The 13,933-nt window shown below is 35.6% G+C and overlaps 1 protein-coding gene across 3 annotated transcripts in view; it reads left to right on the top strand.

The window, feature by feature from the left end:
* The first annotated feature begins 235 nt into the window (after positions 1-235).
* The window catches only part of LOC141402856 (acid sphingomyelinase-like phosphodiesterase 3b), a 767,718-nt gene continuing 754,020 nt past the window's right edge, over positions 236-13,933 (top strand). For 2 of the 3 annotated variants that reach the window (XM_073984890.1, XM_073984891.1), the window contains exon 1: positions 312-861. The gene's annotated coding sequence lies outside the window, so the exon portion shown is untranslated. Of the gene's footprint in view, positions 862-13,933 lie in introns of all 3 variants that reach the window. The other variant, XM_073984889.1, reaches the window with a different exon arrangement.

The following is a 13,933-nucleotide window of genomic DNA, read 5'->3' on the forward strand; positions in this document are numbered from 1 at the left end:
AATTTAAAAGCACAACAATTGAACAGTATTACCACCAAAAGTGGTGAAGATATGAATTTGCGGCATGCGCACAAAAAATTCACCTTTCATCCCACTGTGCTCTCAGTTACTCTCTTTCACTCAAAAAATTGTCACAAAGAGAGCCTGTCCCAATTATTGAGTAAAATCGCTAGCCTATATTTGAACCGTTTTTTTGGTATGGCCGAAGGACATTTACTTCGTATACCTATCTGATGAGTATGAGTTGAATAAAGGAAATCGAACGCTATCAAACTTGCGGACCAAACAATGAAAGGTGAAATTCTTAAATCAGTACAAATTGTGTCGTTAACGTGAAAGGACGGTCGGTCGCTATATGATGCTCTTTCGTATAAGCTCAAAAACGCATAATTAATAACAAATCGAAATGACAAAAAACTAATATTGCTGAAAAAGTATGTGTAGAAAAGAATACTAATGATAATTTATATAAAAAAATAATAATAAATTTTATTAAATAAAACCCAAAAAGAAAATGAAGGTGTACTTCGTCACATATTGAAGCAAAAGTATTGTTCATGCAATATGCCCATAAACATCGTGTAGTGTTTCGTCATAGATTCGTTGTGTGTTACGTGACATATCCTTAAATTTCGGTCGTTCGTACATTGAACAGTTATAACTTTTCGGCGGCATAACGGGCGTGTAGTTTATAAATGTGTGATGTTGCAACTGGCAAAAGGTTGACTTCAACTGTTGGAAATACTTGCTAACTTGCAGTGAAGGAAGAAGGCTTGCTTGCATTTTCGTAAAATAAAAACGAAGAAAATTTCTATCTAAAATTCAACACAGTGATTTGTTTACATTGTCGTGGTGTTGAAAGTAAGTTGATTAATTTAACACAAGTGAATGAATGACCAGTATGTGGTCTGATGTTTATTTCATGACATGGATATTCAAAAGATTGTGATTAATTTTTCAAAACAGAAAGTGTTGGCCAAAAATGCATTACTATTATTAGTGTTATGGTGCGGTTAGAATCTAGGTCATTCTACAATAAATTGGCCTCTTGTTTCTTTTATACTAAAGTCTTTGTTGAAATAATATACAAATGAAAACCCAAAAATTAAACCATTTTCGGTTTTTGTTCTGTAACCAATGTTCTTCTTTTACTTTTGATGATTGTTTATCTTCTTTGAGTTGTTGATAAGTTTGGTCAAAGTTTTACTTTGGCAATGGAACAAACAAACCAAAACTACCAATCACTCACAAATGCAATTACACAGGACTCGCGTCATTGAGCACAAAAAGAATAACGGACAACTGAACACTTGTTTGTTGGTTCCAATATTTAGGAGACGATGGCATTTCTGACTAACAATTGGCAAGTTGATACAATGCGTTTACTTGTCTATTGCAGACACTAACGTTATGCCATGATGGATGGATGGATGGATGGCGGTTGAAAGGAGTGCTTTCGATCGCCTTATTCACTAGAAAAGTGGGGATGTATGTGTTTTCATTTCCCAGAATTTAGAAAAGCAATCTGTCATGTAATGTTCAAGTGACCAAGAATGAATCTCGAATTGAATGGATAAGTCGAATCGAGAGGAATCTATAATGCAGAGGATACATGAATTATTGGACTTAAAACAAATAAACATAGGCCAGACAATAAAATGATATGTTTTATGTTACCCAGCAAAAGGTGTAGATATATCATTTGTAGCCGTACCACTGTTGAAAAAACAGATTATTCCGTCTGTCATCGTATCAAGGTTATTAACACGTTCGCGGACACCCAATTTTTTCAGAAGTTAGTTTTTTTGTATTTATTAAATAATTATTAGTCCTACATATTACAATTTTTTATTTATTATATTATTATAAAATTAATAGTACTATGTACTTTAATCGCAAAAACGTACGATTGTATAGAAGTAAATGACAAAAAATTGACTTTGCAAATGAATGCTATAGCATTCACGTCCGCGAACGTGTTAATATTAATTATGTCGTTTGGTGTGTAAGACCCTAACACCATATTAAACATATTTTATTGCATTGTCTTACATCTCATCGAAATAATTGTTTTAGAACCCAAATATGTTTGTACGAAATCCGGCAATTCGGAGTCGATTTGGCCCTGTGCGCCCGTCTGTTGTCTATCTGACGATACACGATAACTCTCGAACTGATCAATTGTGTGTGTGTGTACCAAGGAAATTCGGCAATTCGGAGTCGATTTTAGTAGAGTACACGATAACTCTCGAACTGCTCAATTGATTTGGTCCTCGAGTGCCATAACGGTCCACTCCTTCGGGCTCCGGTACTTCCCCTTACAAGTTTAAAATTGTTCCACAATTACCATTGTGGTATTTTGTACCAAGGATATGTCTCGGATAGTTTGGATTTTATTGCAGCATGTTGACCTCGCGATACAATTTTTTATTGGGAAAATATCTTGCATGTTCACATCAAGGTATACCAAAAGGACTTTTCCTAAATATAATTCTAATAAAATCATACGACGAGTATTGGTTTTTGGCAATTTGGATTTTTCTGAGTTTTTCCATCTCAGGAAGTATGGTTCTGCAGCTTCGAATTTGCAGACCCTGTGGCAATAAACAAGTCCAACTCATCGGGGTAGAAGGGAATTAGTTCGTGGAGGAAGGATGGTTCAGAGGAACGTCATGTGGCTGATACGATCCATTAAGCTCAAGGCAGGCTAGTGCCCCGAAGACAACCACTTCACAACAGGCGTGTGCGAAGGGAGTGTGCATACACAGTCAGGTGCTAAAAGGATGGTGGAACATCCGTCAAGCTGTCACTTAGCATTGCACTCAAAAGTGGCCGCTGGTCCGACAGTTCAAGGAGTACAACCTGTGATGATCTGCAAAGGTAGCATATAAAACTTCCTGGTGAGAAATCATATGACTTCTCGCATCCCTTCCAGACCTGTGGGGTTGATCGGCCCAGATGACCTGGTTAGTTCAGCTTAGGTTAGGTTAGGTTTAAGGATGCACATTAATTTAATAGTGCAGGTGACTGCTTGACCCGGTGTCCGTTGGTCCATTGTGTTCGTCCTGGATAACTTTGAAGATGATGATGAAAGTTGTTAGATTGACGATAAAGAAGGATATGTGTTAATGATGATGAGAGAGTTTTTATGGTTATTGCTTGTAGGATTGAAGACGAATATGGAAATACAGACGTTTCCAGAGTATTACCGTGATGTTTATCCATGATTTGTGCTTGAAATAAATAGAAAAAAGTAAATTGAGTAATTATGTACTTTTGCCAAGCCATAATAGCTGCATGGCAAAGTAACTAGTCAAAAAGTTGTTAAGTTCGGCCGAGACGAACTTTTTATACCCACCACCACGATTTGTATTGAAGCAAAATTGAATAATTCGTTTCTTTTACTTTATGAAGGTATTAAGCACCTCCGCCTCTGTGTCCTTACCAAAACATTGCTCTGTATTAACAATTTCACGAATAAAACTTTTGTATAAATAAATCGGGAGGTACCTTTACATGTATGCTATATTAAAGCGTATATCTATACAATTCTCTGTAGGAATATGTAATACCCCTAGCAACGAATAAGTAACAAATTTCTTGGAGGAAGTTAAGCTCTCCCAACGAAGACTAAATACTAAATTTCTGCCCTATCGGTGTAATAATGAGGCTAAAACCCTGGAAATATCGAAAGTAGAGGGGTACCGATCTTTGGGAGCTATATCAAAACGTAGACCAAGAGAAATACATTTCTGGAGCTAAGTTTAATGCTCCCTACGAAGACAAAACACGAGTTTAAACCCTTTCCGTGTTATAATGTGGACAAAACCTAGAAAATACCGATACTCAGGAAGGTACCGTTCTATGGGGCCCATATCAAAACGTGAACATACAGTAAAAATATCGTGGGGGGAGTTTAGCGCTCCAAGCGACGATTCAATACAAATGTTAAGCCAATTTGACATTAGAATGAGGATAAAACCTTGAAAATACCGATAATCCGGCGGTAGAGTTCTATGAGGACTACATCAACAGGTGGATGTTCAATACCAAAGATCCTAGGAGAAATACAAACTTCTATATCATGTCATAAAGCTCTGTCTTAAATATTGCGAGCTTTGTCTTGTTTTCAACAGTCAGACGGATAGACGGACATGGTTATATCGACTTAGAATTTTATGACGATCAAGAATTTATCATAAAGTATTATGGGGTTTCCGAGGAATATTTCGATGTGTTACAAACGCAATGAAAAAGTTAATTATACGCTCTATATTCTGGTATAGGCTTTAAAAAGGATAATGAGATCTATGTCTGATAGGAAGCTGAGAGTACCTAATTCATATAAACCTAGGAGTCGGTGTCTACTTGGAACTATGTCTAATAGGAAGGTGTCTTATTGTTTGCAACAAAGTAGATGTTTTTCAGTCTCTATTTCTTTGTAATCATCACAGTATTCAATGCCACTGTCATCCATTTTGAACTTAAAGATCTCACTCTACAGTGACCCGTGATAAGTCCCGGAGTGATTTTCATCCCTAACTTGTCGAGAGAGAGAGAGGAGAGAGGTCATTATACGATGAGAAATAACAGGCTAGATTGTTTTGGATGTTCTGCATGAAGATTCCAAGAGCCATCCGCGATGTGCTTTTCGAGGCAGATCTCGCGAAGTTTGTCGATGTAGTAAAACTTTGGAAGACGGAGAGATTCATCAGCTTTAGTTCATCTGCTAATTCGTTTCCCATTATATTACTATAAACTGGAATTCAGCGAAATTTAACGATATTATGTATACAATGCAGAGTATACCTGCAATCGGGGATAGCTCGAGGATTTATGGTCCCCAACTTGAGAGCCGTAATAGCCCCTTGACTATCTACATAGTAATCGTTTCAGTGAGGTTGCTTTCATGTCCTTTAACCAATTCCACGTGTTAATTAAGTGGTACTCACAGTAAACGTCTGCTCCAGTACCTTTTTCCATCTTGGACCCATCTGTATACGTTGCAGGAACGTTCAGAGGAGAGTTACCTTTAGTCCCTGCTAGGAGAAATTATGGATAATATATCAAACCTGAAGATGGTGTTCATATAATCGTATACGCAACTCCTGTCATTTAATTCAACCCAAAATTCCAAATTATAGCTAATTCTGTCTGAAAATTTAGCTTAAAACGGCTAAATACCTGAAATTGGATGGCACCGTTATATTGGGGCTATTCCAAAATATGGACCTATGCCCACAATTTTTGCTAGAGTCCATTCACTTGACCACTAGGGTTATGACTTTTTGACATTTTTCCTCAAAAATGATTTCCTGTAGCAGGGATGAATGAAATTTTGCCTATTAATCACAATGCTATCGTTTATTCCATTGAAATATAAAAAAAGTTCACGCACAAATCGATTTTAAAAACATAATTTTTTGAAAAAATATATGAAATGAAAAAAATTTTTTTTTTCAAAAAATTATTTTTTATTTCACGGATAAATAAATATAAGCCTACTAATAACTATAATAACGTTTATTTCATTCAAATATTAAAAAAGTCGCGAAAAAAGTCACTTTGTAAAAATTTTAAAGTTTTTGTTTTTTGTTAAAAAATTACATTTTTGAATAAAAGCGTTTACGAAATTATTATGATTCTCAGAATTGAAGAAAAATAGTGAGAAATAAATTTTATGTCATTTTAATTATCTCATGTGGCTCTAAAGTTTATTTTCAATTATATATCTGTTTTCAGTGACTTCAAAAAATTGTCCATTATTTTGATAAATTCAAATTATAAAATCATGTTGTGCGTGAGGTTTTTTCACCGAATCACCTTATAATTAAGATTTTATGTAATCTTATGGCAAAACTCATCACGCTATGATACAGGGATATGAGGTTGTAAAAAAGTCATAACCCTATTGACCACATTGTCAAGAAAAGTTCAAAACTTTTCCATAAAATTGTGCGCACTATAACTCTCGATGGAAATAACCGATTTGATCCGTACTTTGCATATTGTAAAATTTCTACGAGAGGTTCGGACTATATCGGACCACTCCTTCGGGTAACTCCCACACAAAATAGCGAAAAAGTGAAGTTTAAGGTCTCCCCTCGAATCGTTTTGATTTTTGTTTTTTTTTTTTTTTGCAACAACTTGTATCCGCTGACCCCTTACGACGGTACAAGTTTGTTTAGACCTAGTCCATACGTTCCAAGAAAGTGTCCCGAAAGCTGTAAAAAATCCCTATGTCCGCCATGTGTAGTGAATGGTACACACGATTCATATTACCTCAATGATATGGGGCCTACATTTTATAGTCGAGTCCGAACGGCGTGTCTGACGACACCACTTATGGAGAAGTTTTACATGGCTGGAGTACTCAGGAAATGTCGCCTTCATTACGCTGAGGAGTATTTTGCCACCGTTTTAAAGTATGATGTTTTTTTTGCCTGGCCTGGAAATTGAACGGCAGATCTTATGAGTGCAAGGCGGACGAGCTTACCGTTGCAACACAATGGCATTGGTCTAAACTTAAAGATTGTGCTCATCAGCCGATTCCATCTGGTACCTTCGTACAAATGTTCAAAAATATTCGCTAAACTTGTACGTGCGACATCCCTGAAACGGATCTCGTAAAATGTTGTCCAAACGTAGTTTAAGCTCGAAATGGGACATATCAGTTAAGGGTCTTTTGGAATTTTTTACCGAAGGTAATCCTTGTGGTCCTGTTTACAGGACCGTGGGTAAATCCATGCTTCACGATATACACCAAAATGTGGAAAGGTTATTATAACATTGTTTTTCGAAAAATGCATTTAACATCACGAAGTATTCGTCGTAGACGCGAAGTATTCATATCTCGATGAGATAAAGCGATTTGGAGATGTGTGTCCGTTCGTCCATTAAAATTGTAATCACGCTACAGGCCGCAATTATGGACGAATCTTCACGAAAGTCGGGTTCAGACCAAAACCTAAATATTTATCCAATTTTGTAGCGGCTCTGTAGGTCGCAATGGTTGTCTGATCGGTGCGAAATTATATGTAAAGTTTTGGTTTACGACATAGAAGTAGCTTGCAATTTAACTTGATGATCAGATAATATTTAGTATATACAGGGATCCCTCAGTTTTAATTGTGGGTGGTGCAACATTAATCACACTAGAGGTCGAAGTTATAATTCAATACTGACAAATGTTTGCACGATGTAATAGTTTTGGCAAGGATAGTGCCAATAATTGTTGACAATAATCGGATAGTATTTAGCGTGTAAAATTTACCATATTTTTTGTGGGAAAAATATCCAAATTTAATTTCTAGAGGAACTACTGTCTCACACCTCGGTGCACCTTAACCAAGTTTGAATGGAAGGTGCTTACACCTGGGAAGTTTTTGCGGAGAGTACAATGTTCATAGATGAGAAAAAAAATAAATAAATAACAGGAGCGCACAGTGGGAAAAATGTATTATTGTGTGTTTATCCATAATTATAATAGGAATAGCTTTAGCTTGACAATTTTACTATATTTATAGATACATTTGGTCAAATATATATTTTTTGGTGTAACTCCCATAGAACGATACCTCCCGATCTTGGTAATATTGATGATTTTAGCTGCATTATCCAACTGAAATTTGCTGAATTTTGGCATTTATCTTCTTTTGCAGTAAAAAATATACCGACTGAGAACTGTCAGTAAAGGTTAAATTTTTAATAGAGCCCCCATAGGGCAGTACCACCCGATTTTCGGTATTTTGAAGATTGTGACATTAATATCTCATCGAAATGGCTGAAATTTTGTATATAGTCTTCGTTGGCGTTATAAAACTTTTCACCTGAAATTTGCCAGTATAGGTCCACGTCTTCATATAGGTCCCAAGAACGGTACATCCAGATTTTCGGTATTTGAAAGGTGTGATCTCATTATCGCACCGAAATGACTGAAATCTGATTTGGATTAATTAATTAATTAATTTTCCTACTTCCACCCACATCGTGGGAGCCGTAGGGCGGATTTTTTCATTTTGTTTTTTTCTGATCTGATTCCAAGTGATATCTGATCGTATTTATCAAAATTTTTCCCATAATCGTAGTTTTATTTGAATCAAACTTAAAAAAAGCTTCCTTCCCGAACTGGCATATATCCTAAAAATTGCTATAAAACCAAAAGTTGCAGGAAGTCGCACATAAACATTTAAGACGTTATTCTAGACTAGATATATAAATTTTTAAACAAAACATCGTACCGGAACTCTATGAATTCCCATACTAACACCCTATTTTAATTGCAGAAATGAACAAAAAATGTACCTTACATTAATTTATCACGAAACATGTAAATGTAAATAACTTATGGATTATAACACTATTTCATTTAATTAAATACCATTACGATATATCAAAAATATAAAAGTTTTCGCAGAAATATTTTCACAGAATGCACACGTCTATTGCAATTTTACAGTTAAAAAAAGTCATAGTTAACATTGTAAAAAATATATATTTTTAATGTACCGTTATTCCGTTCTGACTAACTATTTCGAATTATTATATAAGCCATTAAACACAGTCAACACTCTAGTTCAATGCTGTTCTAACGTTTTGTAGTTTCTTTCAAGTCAATTTTTTTATTTTCTGCACGCTAGATCGGTAATTTTTCTCACTGTGGGCCGCTTTTTAAATGAATCGCTGTCAAAACTCACATTTTTAGGGTTTTTAGGTTTTCACGATTTTGCTTGAAAACCGCAAGTCCTATTTAAATGGTATTAGAGCAAATGTTGTAGCTGTGAAAATTCTTTACAAGATTGACCTTTATAACTTTTTCCTAGGTTTTACCATTTTCGCATGACTGTATCGCTGTACTGGATTTTATGCTACATTTGATTAGAGGTAATGACGTTGACGTTTGACATTTTGTTTTGCGTTCTTGACACAAATTTTTAATTTTTTGGAGAAATATGGTCCACTTGTCCATTATGAAAGAATGGAAATGTTTACATATAACATGTCGCAATCATACATACAAACATATATTTCCTCAACATCCCCGAAGGAACAAGGGTGACTTGCCATTCATATAAATAAATTGCTCGGAAGTGGTTTAGGGTATCACATGGTCGGCCCCGTCTGACTATTATGTATCGACTTTTAGTTACTGTTTAATAAGTACCAATATCGTGCGACATGTCATTGTTAATATAATTTGTGGGTAGACTGGTTTGTAAGTACATAGTTTTCGGTACCAACAATTAATATGAACCCATCCGTTGGCAGTGTTTTTTTCACAAAGCTCTAACTACACCATGTAGTGGTGTAGGGTATTAAACAATACCTTAAGATATCGATTTCAAAGTAATACAAACAAATGGACAAACAAAATATACCCACCATAAAATAATTGTGCATGTACAGGGAATGGACAACATACAAAATGACATCCTTGCATACCCGAATTGTATACATTTATATACATACATATATCGTATGTTGAAAATTCTGAAAAAAGAAAAGGTAATTGCCGGAACATTGGTGCGTATTGCGACACACATGGCACATAGCCCAACAAATAAAACAAACCCAGTAGGAAATTGAATCTGCGATGACCATTTCATCAACGAAAAATTTCAAAATTGTCTTTCAACAAGACGGTGTCACCAAATTTGTCACTCGTCCATGTACAATGTGTGACATTCTGAAAGAAAATGTCTTGCAATGTGCCTTGGTACTAGTCAATGTTCATTCTATCGTCCATGAAGACAACTTCGCTTACCTTGTCACTCAACTTATCGTGCACGAGTTTTACGACATTTGTGTGAAAATGTCGTCGATGATCGCAAAGGGCTGTCGTCGAGCCGTCTTCAATGGATTGGAGACAACTTAGAAGACACATAGCAGACAACTTCCAACTGGGAAGGCAAGCAACACACTCACACACAAAAATTCACGCGAAGATATTTTACCGATATGTGAATGTGAATGCAATGTACAAAAGTTGCATACAGAACGTGTTTTCCCAATGATTCAAAAGGAATTTGTAACGTTTTTTTAATGCACTTGGGGATGTACGGAAACTTTTCATTTCTTTTTGTTAATATTGTGAGTTATGTTGAATTTTTTTGTTTTCTTTTTTTTGTTTGCTACAACGTCCGTTGCAATGGATGTTGTTTTATTTTGAATTTTTGCATTAATAAATTTGTCCCTATGGAAATCAGTGTGTGCAATGTACACACTTTAATTGGAACTATGTGAACAAAAGTACATTTGAAATTTGATATGTAAATTTAAAAATATATGTATGTATATTTAAATTAAATTGTACATACATATATAAACTGAATATCAGATGTCATCGAGTTATTGCAGTAAACAGCATACTTTTCCCAAACAACGTGAATGCATGGATAGCTCCAAGTGTGTTGTGACAGCCATTAACTTTAAGGAATAGTTTTTAAATGGTAAGTTAAAAATAAATTTTATTTTTTATTGAATTATATAAACTTTAATTTTAATTAAATTTCATATCAACAAGTGTCAGACATTGTATAGTAAAAACAGGAATACTATTTTCAGATGTTATTTTTTTAAGTTATATTTTAAATTTAAACTTTAAGGAGTTTCTTGCTTATTTAATGAAGGTAATACCACTTATGGAAAATTTAAATTAATTTGAAGCAGGAACATGGGATCAGAATCGTTTTTCTTGGCCATAGTTTTGTAACTTTTGAACCGATAAAGATATTTTCGATAGGTTACACAAAAAAGCTTTCCGGAGAGTCAAAAACGTTCAAATTCGGTTCAGTAGTTGCAGAGGTAATATAGGTCAAAATTAAACGTCTGTGTTTTGTATTTTTTGGCATGAAAGTAAAAATGTCTTTGGGTTTTTATATGAATCTGTCTATTAGTAGACTCTATTTATTAAATGACTAAGAACGGCGTTAAGTTCGGCAGGGCCGAACTTGTTATATCCTCCACCACGAGTTGTATTGAAGTAAAATGGAACAATTAGTTTCCTTTCTTTTATGAAGAAGATTAAATACCGAATTTCAGCAATTTCAAAATGCCGAAATTCGTGAGGTAACGTCCTATGGGGGCTATATCAAAACTTCGATCTATACCGACCAATTTCTGGCGAAAAGTTTTTAGACTCAAAGAAGACTAAATACCAAACTTCCGATATTTCGGTAAGATAAAATCAAGAGGTACGCTTCTATGTGGAATATAGAAAGACGTGGACCTTTACTGATAATTCTCTTCTGGTATATTTTATAACCCCATGGACGTTACGTTGTAACCCTCAGAGTTACGAAAATCGTAATGTACCGTTCTATGGAGCCTATATCGAAACGTGGACCTATACCGACGAAGTTCATTTGGAAATGTTTTTACCTCCAACGTAGACTAAATTCCAAAATTCAGCCATTTCGGTGGCTGATTTTTCGTATTTTGAAGGTTATGGCCACAAATTCAAAATACCGAAAATAGGGATATACCGTTCTACATATAAGGTCAATACGAAGGTGTGGGCCTATACCTATACCAATTACAAGTGGAAAGTTTTGTACCTCCAATGGATACTAAATATTAAATTTCAGCCATTTCGCATAACCTTCAAAATACCGAAAATTGGGATGTACCGTTCTGTGGGTTTATAAAACGAAAACTTTAGAGGGGAAAGTTGAATACCCCCAACGAAGACTAAGTACCAAATATCAGCCATTTCGGAGGAATATTGAGGCCACAACCTTCAAAATACCGAAAATCTGGAGGTACAATTCTATGGGGGGCTATATGAAGACGTGGGCCTATACCAACAATATCAAATGGAAAGTTTTATACCCCAAATGGAGACCAAATACCAAATTTCAACAATTTATGTGGAAAAATGATGCTACAATCTTCAAATAACGGGAATCCGGAGGTTCCGTTCTATGGGGGCTGTATGAAGGCGTAAAACTATACCGCCAAATTTCATATGGAAACTTTTATACCCCAAATGAAGACTAATCAGCAAATTTCAACGATTTCGTGGAATTTTGAGGCCATAACCTTTAAAATACCGGAAATCGGGAGGTAGTGTTCTATGGGGGCCATATGAAGGCGTGGACCTATACCGACAAAATTCTAGGGGGAGGTTTTATACCCCCAACGAAGACTAAGTACCAAATTTCAGCCATTTCGGAGGAATAGTGAGGCCACAACCTTCAAAATACCGAAAATAGGGAGGTACTGTTTTATGGGGGCTATATGAAGGCGTGGACCTATACCGACAAATATCATAAGAAAAGTTTTATATCCTAATTGAAGACTAAGTACCAAATTTCAACAATTTCGGTCCGGAAATCCGGAGGTACCGTTCTATGGGGGCTATATCAAGGCTTGAACCTATACCAACAGAGAAAGTTTTATACCCCTAACGAAGGCTAAGTACCAAATTTCAGTCATTTCGGAGGATTATTCAGGCCTTCAAAATACCGAAAATCGAGAGGTATTGTCCTATAGGGGCTATATGAAGGCGTCTACCTATACCAACAAATATAAATTTTAGCCATTTCGGTGTGATAATAAAGCTAAAACCTTGAAAATACCGAAAATCGGGTGGTACCGTTCTATGGGGGCAATATCAAAACGTGGACCGATATGGCTCATTTGCAATACCAATCATCCTAGGAATAACAGAAACTTTTGTATCAAATTGCAAAGCTCTATCTTAAAAATTGCGAGAGGTATCTTGATTTCAACAAACGGACGGACATGGTTATAAAGACTTAGAATTTTACCCTGATCAGGAATATACATACTTTATAGGGGCTCAGATGAATATTTCGATGTGTTACAAACGGAATGACAAATTTAATTTATTCTCCATATTATGGTGGAGGGTATAACAAGTAAAAAAGTATCAGTCGGATTTGCCGACAAAGATATGCACTCAGCCTATGTTAATTGAAACTACAAAACCAAATCCTTTTCCCCAAAAATTATGTATTAAGGAGGGTTTCAGCACTTTGTGGCCCTTTTTGGACATTTGATCTTGGCGACAAAAATGTTGAATAAGAAATATGCTGAAAATGTTGCGGAGGAGGTACTTGAATTGATCGACATAATTCATTTTGGAAGCGGATTTTACTTTGGGGTCATTTCTTTTCGACGTATTTCGCGTCCATTAGTCATTACAGTTGGACAGCGTATATCGTTGAGCTTTTGAATTAAGCATGGACTTGCCCACGAAAAACATAATATTGCTGTAAACCAGACATGACCAAAAAGAGAAGGAGAAAATTCAAAGTATTGGCAACTTATAACAGTGTGTTAGTAAGTTTGTATTCACGCAAGCTATAAAACAATAACAAATCAAAACATTTGTTCTCTTTTGTACGCTCTTTCTGTGCATTCGGGTCGTGTGTGTGTAAATTGCCGAAAATCATCGACACCGCCGTGCCAAAGAAGAACACATTTGCTGTGAACAGTATCACAACGAGTAGCATTGGTATAAATTTCCATAGGAATTTCGAACAGACCCTAAACTACACTTAAACAGAAATGTTGAACTTTTGTTTTGTTGAACCTAAGAAGGAGACCGTAATTTTCGATTTTGAAACATATCGGTTACTCCGTTTAAATATTCTTAAATATTGGGGGGAAGAACCGGATGTTGTGGACAGGAATTGCCCATATGACGAACGCAAAATTTTCGACCAAATCGGTTGATCAGTTCGAGAGTTTTCGTTCTCTACATACACTACATATAGGGATTTTTACACCTTTCGAGATGTTTTCTCAAGAAGTATGGACTTGTCCCTGCAGCAGCGAATGTCAGTTGCTTATAAAAACACAAGGAAAAAATAACATAACTTTCAGAAAAAAGAAGACTACGCTAAGCGTTTGTAAGCCATACAATGATTGAACAAATATTCAGCGTTGTAAAAAACAAATTGCATTT

The sequence above is a fragment of the Musca autumnalis genome, unplaced genomic scaffold (assembly GCF_047663935.1).
Source record: "Musca autumnalis isolate F117 unplaced genomic scaffold, ASM4766393v1 scaffold_4, whole genome shotgun sequence".
NCBI classification, from domain to species: Eukaryota; Metazoa; Arthropoda; class Insecta; order Diptera; family Muscidae; genus Musca; species Musca autumnalis.